At 31.7% G+C, this 15,922-nt stretch overlaps 1 protein-coding gene across 1 annotated transcript in view; it reads left to right on the forward strand.

Moving 5' to 3' along the window:
- The window catches only part of LOC123666223 (neurogenic locus Notch protein), a 131,786-nt gene that overhangs the window by 51,183 nt on the left and 64,681 nt on the right, over positions 1–15,922 (forward strand). The window lies entirely within an intron of this gene.

Genomic DNA, 15,922 nt, shown 5'->3' on the forward strand with positions numbered 1-15,922 from the left:
TCAACTCATAAATATAATTTAATATATATATAATATATATTTCCTTACTAATTGTTAATAATAATAATAATAATGAAACTAAAATGGTGTATATAATACGATGGTGTGCCCTTTGGCAGATGTGCAAGCCCTGTGCTTCAAAGGGTCTTAATTGTGTTTAAAAAAACTGACATTTTCACTGTAGCGGCAGTTTATTATAGGGTCCTCGTGATGCAAACGTTTTATTATATAGGTATTGCGCCGTTTTATGACGAATAGTTAACTACGGCTCTTCATAAGTGGGTGTTTAATTGTTTATTAAAACAATTTTATTATGGTAAACGTTTGTAAAATACATGAATTGAATATTGTCGATTTAAACCTGTTGTACAGGTCGAACAGGTCCTAGAAACGTTAAAGAAAGCAGGCTAAGCAAAAACCGAGTCGGCTTTGTTCTCGTTTACTGTAAAAGATTTACTTCTTTAAGATTGGCTTAAACTTTACCAAACAAAATACAAGGATCAAGTCTCATATTACACATAAGATTTTATTTTTATTGCCCAACATCAATTTAAGTGCTTCAAAACATTTCTGTACTAAAGTTTAGTAAACAATAGTAATTTGAATTGAATAATGCGATATTAATATAATTTACATATAAGTCCATTTAACTAGTTCACACTAAGCTTGTTTCCATGGTATACCCTTATATGTCGCCTATTACGAGCGGACCAAAATGGGTACCGTATGACCCCTACCGTTTGTTACTCGAATTTGAAAATCATATTTATTTTATTACCACCAAAAATAAAAATTTATTAATAAGTGCAAGTCGTAAAATTGTATTTATAAATATATAAGCAGACTTTTTAAGTATAATTTTATAGCATATTAAATCTATATAGTTTAATTTTATCTTAGTTTTTAATAACTATATTCGCTTATACGTTCGAATAATTTTATAATCTTGTAGTTGACTAGTCTCGCCCATTTAATTATTTTGAAAATTCATTCGTTCAGCTAAAGTAGCTAAGTAATAAAGGTCTTTTACGAGGCTAATCAAAGAGTCGTTTAAGTAGCCATCTTTAAGTTATAGTTTAAATATAACTTCGCGTAGCTATTAAGTGCACTCTTCAATTAACTTCTGATGGGTTTTATTATCCACTGATTAACTGCTGGAGACTTAGTGCTATTAAATGTATCTTTAATTGTTTTTAACTACGTACTTGTAGAATACTCGGTATCTACTAACCTACGCTTTTATTGCAAATGAATAAATATTTATTGAATTCATTTTTACGTATAACATTTTTGAACACGATTGCAATAGATACGTTACACAATTATCCGATTTTTCGACGGTAATTAATAATAATAATTTCATACTTATAATGAAATTGGAACCGGTCTTAATTGGTACATTTTGAAATATTTTGAAGAATTTTTTAAGACTAAAATCTATAATAAATCGTTTTTGAAAAAGAAAAGCTTATGCCTGCCCGTTTTTCTGTCTCCTAGATCCGCATCGCTCTGAAAGTAATAAATAAAATTGAGAAACTTGACATGATTTTGTACATACTACGAGAGCTATAAGGATGATGGGTATTATTTTTCGAGAAATAAAAATCCTTTGATAGGAGATAAAGTTTAAAATGTCTAATCTCGAACGAACTTACGAATACTAGAAATCACAAAATTTTACGTCTTGAACAGTCTTCAAAAACAGTTAGTAAGGGTCTATGATCATATATGGGCCGTCTTTGTTTCCATCATTCGCGCTCATTAAAAACGTGTGGCCCTTTACGGAGTATCTGATAACGAGGTGTGACGCTTGCTATAGTAACGCCGCCCCAGTCTCTGTCTTTTAGTTACTTAATATTTATTTTACACCAAAATACGAAGATAAACGTAATAATATAAAAAAGTACAATACGTCTTTCAGTGGAAGAGAACGCTGGATGATTGTAACGTGTTTTTTAACTCCGAATTTGAATTGAAATCGATTCTCGAAATAAATTATGAATAATTACTACAATTAATTAAATGACAGCTTCTTATCGGGAACTGCTTAATTTATATCGGTGCTTTGCTGTAGAAAAGTGTGTTGTGTAATTTAAAGTTTTTTTGTACACATACGAGGATTTAAATGTTTTCTTTCTGTCAGTTAAAATATTTTTAGTAGTATTAGTAATTTGATATGTTTCATTTATTTTTTATTGCTAAGAGATGTACAGAATATCAAAATTGTTATACAGAAGATTATATACTATAAATGTTGTTACAATAGTAAATCGTATTATAAGTCAATCAGAAAAAATAGATAGATTTTGAGATATATTTGACTGCACACTCGAACCCATTATTATGTAATATCGGTTAAGAATTACAGAGTTAGGCGTAAAAGATGGTATTAACGCAACGGTTTGACGGTGTAACTTTTTTATCGTGTAATAAAAAATAAGCTGCTAATAAAATACTATGACTAACTCATTCTAAAATATGAGATAATGATTTTACAAAAATTTTATATAAAATATGTAGATGCTGTTCAATTTTTTTTTTAATTTTTAAAAGATTATAAACTATCGGCACTTTAAAACCCAATCGCGATCGCTAAAACCCGTGAATATACTGGCATAAAATTTTAATGGACATAAAAACGTTTACAAATTCTTATTGACTAACTAAAAAGCTCAGTGACATGGTTCCGCCTGTCAAAGATTTCAATCTTAAAAAGATTTAAAAAAAATCAAAAGATTACGACAATAGGTGTCTGGAGTGTCGGTGAGTGTCGGTGATGTAGGATAGTGTTGGTTAGTGTCGGGTCGGCTAATGGAAGTGGGCGGGCGTCCTAGATCCCGCTGATGTCATGCGCCTGCGCATAGGCGCCAATTATGTGTTTTTGTTTAACGATTATCGAACACATTTTGAATAATTTGTTCGTACCGCAAATGATTTTAGATAGATACTGAAATGATGATTAAATACGTCAAGTCATAAAATGTTCGTCTGTACACTCTGGCACTATTGCTACAGTTAATTTATATAATACTTTTTAATAATGTTAATATGCATATATAGGTACCTAATTAAAAAGCGATTTGGAAGTTAGGCATATTGAAATATTACATTTTTGTTTTCATCCTATCGATATTAGGAAATTTAGAAGACTTCAGAAGCGCTATTGTTTTTTTTTCTTCTTTAAGTAGAATAGAAAAACTTCATTAGATTAAAAATAAAACATGTAATAAAAAAATGTAAATTGAAATTTAATTGTTTTCGATTTTTAAATTATTCTCATAATTGTTTTTTTTTTAATTAGTCAGAATTTGAGGACTCTTGTTAATTCTTAAGGCGTGACCTGATCTGTATCAGGGGTCAATAAACTTTACAGCGGATTGGTTTTAAAACGTCTAAGATAGCTTCCTTGATTTGCTTTATGGTACAGGCAGCGCCATTGTGCTGTTACTTTGTTTATGGGCCTTTGGTCGGGATAACTAAGCATAGACAAAGGGATGGATTAAGAGGTGCAGATTAAAGATAAAATTATGAAATGGATATATCTATATGTATTTATTGTTTTGTACAAAGATGATTAAGGAAACCATGTATGTACATATAATAATCATATTGATCTCACAGGATATGTTATAGACTCAATTTGCGCTAATTTTATTTTGAAATAACCTGTAAATATTTATGTTTGGGAAATGACTTTGTTCATGTATTGGAAAATGGTTGGAACATAATCTGCCATGTAAGCTCATTTGGAGCTTGGCGGATGTTTTGCTTGTCTAGACAATGAATTGATCCAAATGGGAGTCAAATTGACTCTCGTACTTAACACTACTTATAATATAATATGTTATTAATATGAATATTTGAATATTTGTTATTATTACTCACTTCTCCACATTACATGCGTTTTTGCGTTTAGTTTTTGTATTGTTTTCATATACTTATGTTATTGGACTTTCATAACTTAATCAGAGTCGTCATTGTTTTATATAAATGAAACGAGTTTTGCGTTATTATTTTTCCTTTAGATTTACAAATATATTTATAACGTAAATATGTATAACGAATTTTTAAAAGAATACAAAACAATGGCATTTTAAGAGTATTAAATTCTCATGAACAATCACATATCGAGGTATTCACTCACACTTACACAGACAATTGCACTATAAAAACCTCTTACGAACGTACAAGGCACACATACATGCGTGTCACGTAAATAATAATACGTATTTAACGTGGCTTGTTAACGACAAACGCTAAAAACCGACAATTTCACATACGTGTGGAGTGTACCGAAATTTCGATTACGAGAACAAAGGATAAAGCCGACGTTCCGCTCAGTTTTTTAATAACCATTTTATAAGAAAACGCAAAACAATTTCATCTTCAATAAATTAAATGGCGATAAGGTCATTTTTGACCATATAAAGTTATGAGGAAGTCGCATTCTTTATTTTACAGGTCTTAAGCTAAAAATTAACGTAAATTAGCATCTTTATTATATAAAAAAAAAACGCTTTATCACTTATCGCCTCTAATAAGATGACATCGTGTCTTTGGGATTGGAAACACAACATACACACAAAAGCACAATTGTGATTTTAGACATAGGTCTATTGTATAATAAAAGTTAATCCACAAGAATAAGAACTAAAGTTAATGTTACTAGGTTGACGAATGTTTACAGTGCAGTAACTAAATTTAACGCTACTATTGTGTTTACTAGAGATAGTATTTTAATATAAAATTTAACCTTCCGTTAGTAAGCAAACTCTCAAACAGGCAAATTGTTAAAATCGGCCGACAGTTTCTTGCCTATTAAATTAATATTTAGTATAAAATTAAAATGATGTCAAATCTTTATAATTTGCATCAGAAACCGCAGAAACATAGGATATGAACAAGTATTATTATTACGACACCTAACAGTTTTTTCTTGTATTGAATTTTGGCGGCTTAAGAATTTTAAGATCTAATTTTTTTTAGGAAAAAGGTCTTTACCCAGCTATGGAATATTTAATCGCTCAGTACAGTTAAATTAATAAAAAAGTTCTGTAATATTAAAGTTATTTTGAGTTCCCGATATTTCGTCACTGTTGCAAGCGGCGTGGTCATAGATGAATCCTATATTGGTGTGTTAAACGCAATGAAAGTTTAAAAACTTATAAATTCAATTTTAAGACAGGAATTGATTTCAATAATTACTCAATAGTTTGACGAAGTATATCGCTTACAACACAATACCAAAAAACGAAGCCAAGCGGGGATTAGAAATCCGAGCTGTTCGAGTGCTTGAATTTTAAATGATCACGTGAGACCGAGCTTTACATGCTTACGAAATATAACGAATAGCTCGGTGGCGAACAAATCTAAACTAATAAACTACGATGTCGCCTTCACTTGCTAACCCTGTATGCGCTCATGAGCTTTTTATATAGCGTCAATAGATGTAGACATAAAATAAATAAACGATAGGATAATAATAACGATAGGAGTCTTGGTAGGATGAGATTCGTGTTTCCGGAATCCCGTAAAAGACAATCTTCCAGACTACACACATGTGGCCTATTATATAAATAAATAAATATCTACACAATACACACACGGTCGTCTTTCTAAAGTAAGCAACTTAATGCTTGTGTTATAGGTAACAGCCGACTGGTATATAGCTACATATTTTTTTTTCGATAAACATACTTATAAATAATACATATATAAATATAAAAATAAATATCTGTATTACACCCAGACTCGGGGTGGGAATCGAACCCACATTTCTCGGAGCAGTAAGTATGGTTACCCCAAACAGCGCCCACGGGCTAGTCAAAAAAAAATATTGTTAAATATTTATTATGTGCGGTAAACTTGGGACCTCTAGCGCAACAATCAGTTTCTGTGACCATTTAATAGGTCATAAATATTTAGTTAGCCATTTCTTCTCTGTGCGCAATGTTTTTTACGTGATACGTTTTACAATTAGTAGAAAAGTACTCCAAAACCGTCTTTTACCAAAAATGGAATTACGAGGTTTGCTAGTGTAGCTGGCGATAAAGCAAGAGGTGCGGATACTTCGCACGGAGAGGTTGCGCAAGTAATACGAATAGATGCTGTTAAGTGTAGCAAGGACACTTACGTAATTTTAGTTTCGTCTCGTCACCGACCTAAATAACGTGGACATTTTGGACAACCTTCAAATTAATAGCACTCAGGGTATCTTAATACCCTTTTTAAGAGTTACGTTCTTATCCACATTAATAAAATACACTTAACGAATCTTACTCGTATAGTTTAAATAGCTTTATAAAGTATTTAAGAAGTTAAGTACTCACTTAAATGACATAATTTCAAGTGATAAAATGAAGATGCGAGTGCTTTTGAAATCTACTTGAGTAAAGTAATTTTTGATATTTATAATGTGTTATCATTAAAGTTTCAAAGAATGTTAGTTTCGTAATACTCATCCGTTTAAAATTTCCAACAAAAATATCAAGTGTCTGCTCTATATCTGAGGTAAGACTAGCCATTAAGAAGTAAATGTGTTTATAATAAAGGAGAGGGAATGCATTACTTTAATATTACCTCGTGAGCTGCCTTGTTACGCCGCTAGCGAGAGAATTGTAATAAAAAAAAAACTAGTTAGACGATGTGGAGTATATGAATCATTTGGTTCCGTTGATAATCTTTATACATATGATGAGGCAAATAATCTCAAAGTTAAATACTTTCATTAGTAAATGATACTTAGTATAAAAAAATATTTTAATTTTATTCCCAACACAATATCCTAAATATTATAGAATGCAAATTTGTTCGTTCTTTTTCTAGATAAGTTGAGTCTTATAATTCAAGGTTTGTACTTTTTTTATCTTCTTGTTGTTGAATGACCGAATACGAAATAATATTATTCAGCTTTTTGTCCAGCTTTCTAGTTACCGATCTCCAAATCGTTCTTTTCTTGGTCTGTTTGACTTGATTTCGAAGAGATAATAGCCTTCACTTCCTCAAATTCGTTTTAAGATGACTTAGCACCGAGCGTGAGAAATCAAATGACGTTTTCGGGAATTGCTCTCTTGTCTTGATTGTATCTGTATTCAAATAGTTGCTCTTTGAACATGTTTTTGTTCTTTGACAACCTTTGCAATTTTAACGAAAATTTTTATAATCTCGGCTTAATTTTTAAACGTTTAGTTATTTTTTGCCAGGATGTAATTTCTGTACTTGCTTTGTAACCGGTTGAGTTATCTTATGTAAAGAAACGCAGGATATGTAGTCAGCGTTCTTAGCCCAAGAAATATGTGCACTTTGAACAAGATTATTTGTAATTTTATCTTAAGCCAATTTTTCATGTTTTTATTGCGTACACAATTCCTTTTCTTTTACAAATTTTATGCAGTGTTATTATTATAAATTTATACGCAATGTTAAGAAGCTGAATGTGGTCGTTTAAGAATACGCATCGTTAATTCAGCTTTAATATCAAAAATTGATTCTTAATCTCGCCCCGTGTATGGCGTCATAAACAAGCTTAATGCTTAAGTATTCTCACCTCAGGATCGTGTCAGTAGTCGCACCAAAAAGATTAATTCTTTTATCCTTTATCCGAAGGCGGTTATTTGTATTCTTTTTAACATTCGACATCATTCGTATTGCATCTGCTACGAAATTCAAAACTGTTATAACAATAATCATCAGCGTCTGCTTTCATCTGAACACTAACTGAACGATGGATTAACATATAACTGAAAATAATAAAGATATAACTGAAATTTGGATTTTTCATTGTTTTTATCTTAATTATTATAAATTGGTGATCCGTTTGAGATGTTCTTCATGGGATGCGGCTTGGTCATAAATTAGAGGACGTCTATAATTTTTTGTGAAGGCTTTCAGCGAAATTCTTAAAAATGGCCTCAAATAAAACTATTTTCGGCTGGAATTTCTCTTAGGTCTGTCCGGTAGGCATGCGTGGAACGACCCTTTTTGGTGCCATTATCTCCTGGACCGGTTTGCTTAGGCGAATTTGAAACAATAAACTCAGCGCAGCTTCGGTTCCACATATATATTGAAAAGATATGTTTAGTATTTTTGTTGATCGTAGATCGTAGAACTAGAATAATTTAAACAAAGTTTTGAATGAGTTAGTATTTTACGTGTAATAATTTTGAGCTTTGACCTTATTATGTCTTTAATTTATTAGGTTGACCCCAAGCTCCAGTTCAGAGAGGACTGCAGTATTAATAATATGTTTGAAATACGACTGAGCAATAAATCCCGACTTTACCTGTTCCGTCATAGTTCCTCTTAAGTAACTTTTGACTTTGCTCATTATCTTTTGTTTGCTTTGCCTTATGAAGGTTTCTTCATGCAAATATTATGAGCTTCTGCGACCAAGTTTGAATGGGTATTTAGCATAAACCGACCAAGTCCTTACTGGTAAAACAGTAAGCAGTACCTGAGTCTTAAATCTGTTTTATGCACGGTAATGGGCAATTCGTAAGCATTTGGATGTTTAAATCTTACTGTGAGCCCACACACGACTGCCGACCATTTATTTTCTTAATATTTAGAGTATTTTTCTAGTGTTTAAATATAACCTAATATTACAAATCCTTATCACCCGTCTCGTGCTCTCATTGAAGTTACTTTATTAAACTCCGTCCTTCCTTAAGGACTTGATTTAAGGTTATATTTAACTGAATCTGTGTAAGATAAAACGATGTACCAGTCTTGTTTAAAATCACTAATATTGACTACAATTACGTACCAATATTTAGCAATTTTAGTTTTCCCAACAACGTTGATGTGTCGATAAAATTTTCACTGACTCTCAATATTTATCGATATTGCTCATTTTATCAAATAAGTAATAACATTCGTGATTAGAAATTTAGAATACACCGACTCATGCTATAAAATTTAATTTCACTTTAATCGCCATGGAAAATAATTACAAGTATTGGACTCTTGAGAACTATCAATTATTGAAAACTATTAAGATTAATTGCCGACTTGAGGTTTATTTTATGAATTTTTCTACATCAGTGGTAGTTATTACGATTCAAAATCTTAATTTCCAGGTAACATACAAAGATGGCCGTGAACCATGTGTAATTTTAACTTTGTCTTAGGTCATTCTATCATATGAAGAATCTTGATGACAATATGAGCTATAAATTTAGATTGCCTTAAAAGATCAAAAATCTGCTCCCGGAACAAAGAAAAATCGTCTCTCCCGTTCTGTATATAGAGTTTAAATATTTTCGCCTCCAGTTTTTTTTTATACGTGAAAACACCTGAGCTTCCTATCTCGATGCCGTGAAGCACGTGTCGTTTCGACCGCTTTGCATCGTGTGCCTTCTTCTTAATGGCCTTCCTAACTGTCAGACCACATGTGTCTTCACGGTTTTACAACTAGGGCAAAGATATGTCCAATTATTATAGTTTCAGTTACTTTCTTAAAATTAAGACTAATTTAAAAATAATAAAAACTTCGTCAACATTTAGTCTTTTCAAAAGTTTCTGTTAATAATTTATACACACTCCTCATCAAAGAAAAGCATTACTCAGCTACTGATTGCTACGTTTCACAATCAACCGTATTCAAAACATCTCATCAGTATATTACCCAATATATTGTTATTGAATGATAAATCGTACGGTACTCAATCATTTACCGAACGAAACATATTCATGAAAAAGAAATTAAAGCAGATCGCCACCCACAATAGACTTATGTTATTTGGACAGCCTTTCTGAAACTTTGACGCGTTACACGAGCTATCAATCTAATGTTACAACATAAATGTTAACTATCAATTATTCGTCTAATGAAATAATGGCGGTCGGAGCTCACGACTGGAGAACATGACGGATATGCTCGTGCTTGGTTAATATCGTTCTAACATCTGCTATAATGTTTTGATTACGTCTGATATCAGTTCGATGCGTTTGAATGTGGCGAGGATAACCAGACGATAAGAATCATTGTTAAATTTGATAATAATGAAAAATAATCTCTACTTTTAACTGTGAAATAACTATTTTAATGGATTAAACATATTATTAGCATGCTGTTCTTAATTTATATGTAATGTTGCTAATATAATTATGCTTTATTGTGATCATCAATATTAAAATTATTATTTTTCGTTAAACAGAACAATTTAAACGCTTATTGCATATTGATATGTCACGTTACGTTACGTCTGACAGAAAATTAACTAATATATACATGTATAGAAAGTAACTAATATAGTAAGACCGCTTCCATGCAGTGCGATATTTCGTATGATTTATTAATAGACCGTCTTTCATATCATCTATTCTTATAGCTTTTGCAATATGATGAAGCACGGTTTGAAGTCATTAATTAAATACCTCATTGAATACGAAGACAAAACGCTATGATTTCATTTCACTTTTGACATACGAGATATTGTTCATTTGGATAACGGTATTGCAACTCGAATGATTTTAGCTCATCTTTGCAGAATTGTGAAAGGTGATGTATTCTAAGTTGTTCTCGATATTCAGTTTTCCGTTTGTTTTTTCGCTTGTTTCTAGACCTTACTAATAGATTGTGTGTTTACTTTCGCTGGCGTCACGTAATGGTAAATGATTACCGTTCGAACAATGGTGCGTCAGATTTGCGCTAACCAACGCGTGCACGCAATACTTTCGTTTTTAGGAATATGCCTGGTTTTTATATCTGGATTTATATATATTTCAATCACAAGTTTGAAGTTGTGATAAAATTATACATTTAAGTTCAGTACCCAAGATGGTGAGTCAGCATATTTACACACACACACTTCGTAACAACGAACTCAAATAATTATCTTAATTGAATTGATATTTAAATGATAAATCTTTCGAACACGCGAATGCTATAAATTGCTGTAATTGTGCATTAATAAAGATTAACAATGTTGGCATTGATACGTTGCTATTATCGAAGATATGAATAATAATAGTGTATACTGTTCTCTCAACCTAAATCAAGTTTACATCGTCATCATTTAATCTTACTGTTGATGCACTTAAATAAAAATCGTTTTTTTTTTTTCATTTTTCCGTCTATCTCGGTCTGTTCGGCCCGTGACAAAAAACAAACTCATTTAAAACTCGGATCACCGGCGAGCGAAACGAATCAACCTGCCCTGTTTACATAGAGACTCCGTTTATTAACGCACGAACCGGGAAATCGTGGATGACAATATCGACACTGGAATAGATGATGAAGTTGATTTAAAGTTAAAAATAGACAAAAAATAATAAAAAATATTTAAAAAATTATTAAGTTAAAGAGACAATTTGGTTTATCAGGACTCTGGGTTCGGTTAAGTTTGCGTTGTATAATAATCTCCGTTTATTTATTTATATCGGAATAATATAGTATTTCTTACTGAAAGAATAGTATCAAGTCGATTTTATAACACGTGCACTTAAATTTAGGATTTCAAACATGTTTTGCCATGTCCTGCAATATGTCAGTGATTAATCTTAGTGATTTAGCGAAGCGATCTCGTTATTTTCAATAGAGGCCATTTAATTCAACAGCTATAATTTCTAATTAACCGCATGACTTTACATCAGAATTGTATGCGGACAGTATAATACTTTGACGGAGCAGACACGATTTACTTCTCTGTAAACAACATTGTCGTCAAAGCAAACTTTACGACTGACTGTATCGGCAATTTGCATGCCATTACACCGGCCCTTGAAAGGTAAACGAGTATCCTCCAATCATGTTTCATTTTTGAAATTAACTTAAATTATCTTGTAAAAATAAAATGGTTCACTACCCAAGATGTTCCCATTACGCAATACATTGGAAAACGAAGTTATCGAAAGTATGAGAAGTGATGTCAATTAACATACGAAATTGAATAAAGAAGTCTGTTGAGTGAAAGAGGACGCGGTAAGAGAGGAAGGGTGTAATAAATGTATGCCGTGACATTTAGTGATACTTAACGTTTGCACCGTTAAATAGATGCATCAGAATGCGGTGCAGCTGCTTAATATTCCTAATTAGGTGCGTGTGATATGGCATGTTGTGTTACAAATAGAGTTCTTAAAAGAAATATAGTATCAATTTAAAAAACCAAGATTTATAGCAATTAAAACATCAAATTTAACGGAAACCTCTAAAGTTACCGACTTTGTAATAACATATTTCTGTTTCGCGTCAATGGTAACGCATCGATTGTTAAGATGCATACCTCTCATAAACATGGCATCATATTGTTCGAAGATGTTGCTTTTCAACCTGTTATTACTGGTAATGCATTTACATAAGCCGAGATGCATGACACGCCCAGCCTTGATCGATGGACAGGGTCAACGTCTGGACAATAACCCAAATCATTTAGGAATATAGTAATTATGGGAATAATAACATTGCTCAAGTGCATATATACCCTATTTAAATATTTCACAGGTGTATCGGAAGAATTCAATATCTTTTTTGTAAAATTCTCATAACAAAATAATATTTATATAACTTTTTTAAAATCTGTCTGTAATAATGATTTATTTAAAATAAGTAAATCAATCTCGGGCTTTATAAATTTTATGACGGCTTTAAAGTCGTTTAAGTTTCGAGTTCGGTTATTTTTTTCGTGCGGCGCTCCAAAATCAACTTAACAGTTGATACAAAGCGGATGTCATCGGACCAAACAACGGCAATCGAAAGTATACCGAGTGTTGAATGACGAAGAATATCGTTTACTTTAGCAAATGCATTAATATTTAATATACACTCCAAAGATTTTAATTTTAATTTTATCTAACTTTATTAAAGTCGATTTTCGAATGACCGTCGAGACCCATTCGAAATCGATTTATTCAAAGCGGACTGTTACTAAGTAAACACTTGGAGATGAAGTTCGAATCGATTCAGATGAATGTTTATTTAAAGAAATCTTCATGCTTTTTTGGCCAAGTTCATCCAAGTACATTGATCTGTTCGTCTCGATGACTCAAAGTGTTATGTCAAGAGAAATAATTTTATGCTCTATAGTTGCAGCCATACTGTTGTTTGTTAAATAAACAATGTTCACAACTCATCTTTTAGTGATTAGACACATGCTAATCGCTATTTGTATGTCGTAGCTTATGATGAGTTGTTAAAAAAAGCAATTGATTCTTGATTTTTAGTTGATGAAAACTATTTGTCATGTGTTTAGTTAACTCTTCTCCGTAGTTAATCGGTTAAATCTTTTTTATCCGTCAGTTAGTTTGAAAGTTGTTTTGTCTAAGTTCATTTATATATCTTGTGATTAAATTTGCTTGTCAACTGCTGTCAAATTCTCTTAAGTAAACTCGGTATGACCCAATCTACGAGGCAGGTGCATGATGCGCCCACGCACGTCTAAATTGATTTCTCATTATCATCACTATCGAAAATGATATATAGTGAGAAAACGTTTCGACTTTTGAGGGGATATTCTATTTTACATACGAATCGCATTTAAAATTTTAGGACCTGTCATTACGCGTTTACGTGATAGAAATTAAAGGTGGTATTAGAAAAACAATTTCTACTACAAAATTTATAGTACTTAGGAAATAATATTTATTTGGCATGTTGCGATAATTATTTATAACAACATCATTTTTTATTTTCAATTAAATGTTTAAAGAAGAAAAATGTGTTCGGTCTCATCTTTCCTTTCCAATTAATAAAATCTTGTAATGTTACAATGGGTAATAAAAATTCACTTCAATCTGATATGGCTATAATTCTCTGTCTAGGTGTCGTTGCATACAGATAAGGTTATTCAAGATTATTTATCTATAACCTGACTAATTTCACCGTACGCTTTGAAGACGTTGAAACAGATAGATTCCCACGAATCAGGATTAACAAGTTTGCGGAACGCGAAATAAAAACGGATAGCGTTACCTTTTTTGCGTTTAGAAGTCGGTAAGGTCCAGTCCTTGCTACGTCTTTAATATCTTTTAGAAATATCTCGTTCCTCACTTCGATTGGTGAGCAATAAAAAGCTCTAATATGGTGTCGGCGACCGATTACCCGTTCATTTGAATAAGCCCCGCAATGGTATGGAAAATAAAGAAAAATAAAACGCACTCTTCAGACTCAATACTGAGATGTCTCACTGAATTGAAGATTAATCTTATCTTAAAAGAGCTAAAATGCTCCATTACCGTTTTGAAAGATGCACAAAAAGACGTCTTAAAACGAATTTGAATTGATCGCAGATATCAACGTTCTAGGTTCAAAGGCATGATGATAAATGCAACGATGATTTTTGTCCAAACCTAAAAAAACTTGGAATATTTTAAAATTATTCTACGAACATATATGAAAATAACGTTAAGGGATTTAATGTAAATTTTCTTGATTTGGCGCAATAAAGCGATAATTGACTATTGTGATCGACTATGAAATATCGCAGGTGGGTATAAAGAGATTTGAACACGTCTCGATTCTTTTTGTTTGCCGCTTTTTATTATTGTTGTTCCATTAACAGATTTTATTTCTTTGAAAAACTCGCTCGCTGCACCAATTGGTCTCCGACGGACAAATGGTTTTTATTGGAGTTTGAGGATCTTTACGATTAAGTCGTTTCATAACCTCAAATTATATTGAACGTTCAACAATTAGAGATGTATTAAGATCAATCAAAGAAAAGCCAAAGAAACAGAATGGACGTTGCTAAGTTGAGACTCAGATTTATGTATTGTTGTTCAGATAATTATATAACTTACAATACATTTAACTTCGTGTGCTTTATTATTAATTGTCGAGATCTCAGAACCGTTTGTCAGATTAGGGTGAAGCTAATTAGTACAGAAAGAGTTGTTAGGTTATAATTATCGTCGGAAGATCGGGCGGGACTGACGTTTGGTGTTTGATTCAATGCTCGCGTAATCGCTTTAGTATAAAAATCTCAACGATGTAAATCTTATGTATTTATTTGTAAATGTTTGTGATAAGGTATATTGTTTTTATTAATTAAAATTATGTTTCATATAAATGTTCAACAAAATTTGGGTAATTGAAAACGTCTAAATTACAGCAGTAGTTATACATATTAATGTAAATGTCACTGTGTACGTAGTGCATAGCAAACACACAACATACATACATACATTACATTACATACATACATACATACATTACATATTTCATCGGAAATAAAAATACCCGCATCAATGAAGAAATAAAACCTAAAATAGAGAAAAACGAAAAAATAAAAGCTGAAAACGAGAAACTAAAGCGATATAAAACATTTGAAACGAGAAAATCGGTAGCAGATGAAAGACGCTTCGGCATTGACCTTATCTCGCTGAGAGCACGTTACAAATCGATTCCGCGGAGCCAATGGGACGTGGAGCAAACATGGCGGTCGACGACCCGTCTGCGCCCGCGCATAATTTGCATACCTAGTCGTTACATCACGAGTATTCACAAGTGACCATAGCTAGTTTGACGATATGATTTGTTCGTGTCTGAGGGCATGAGGACCTTGTTAGCGAGCCGTGTTAATTTTCTTCGGCAGTGTTTCTACAATTTTTAATCAAAATCGGATGAAATAAAATGGAATTGCGAAATAAAAATTAGGTTTTTTTAAAGCTTAAATTTTACAGATATTTCTTAATAAGTTGAGCTAATCATTGCTAATTAAAATTTAAAACATACAATTTATTGCATTTATTAGAATACTAAAATGAATATTTATTAAATTTCTTATAAATATATCTATGATATAAATCAATTATCATATTAAATTGTAATACATTTTAAGTTTCATAGTAGCTATGAAAAACTTGTACTTTATTGCTTTCATGATTTCTTAGTATTACTTCATTAATTAATTTAGTTAATGTTGTATTTTAATTGTTAGTTAATGTTTAATTATGTTAGTTAATGTTGTATTAATATTGGTTAATG

Source organism: Melitaea cinxia, chromosome 2 (assembly GCF_905220565.1).
Source record: "Melitaea cinxia chromosome 2, ilMelCinx1.1, whole genome shotgun sequence".
NCBI lineage: Eukaryota > Metazoa > Arthropoda > Insecta > Lepidoptera > Nymphalidae > Melitaea > Melitaea cinxia.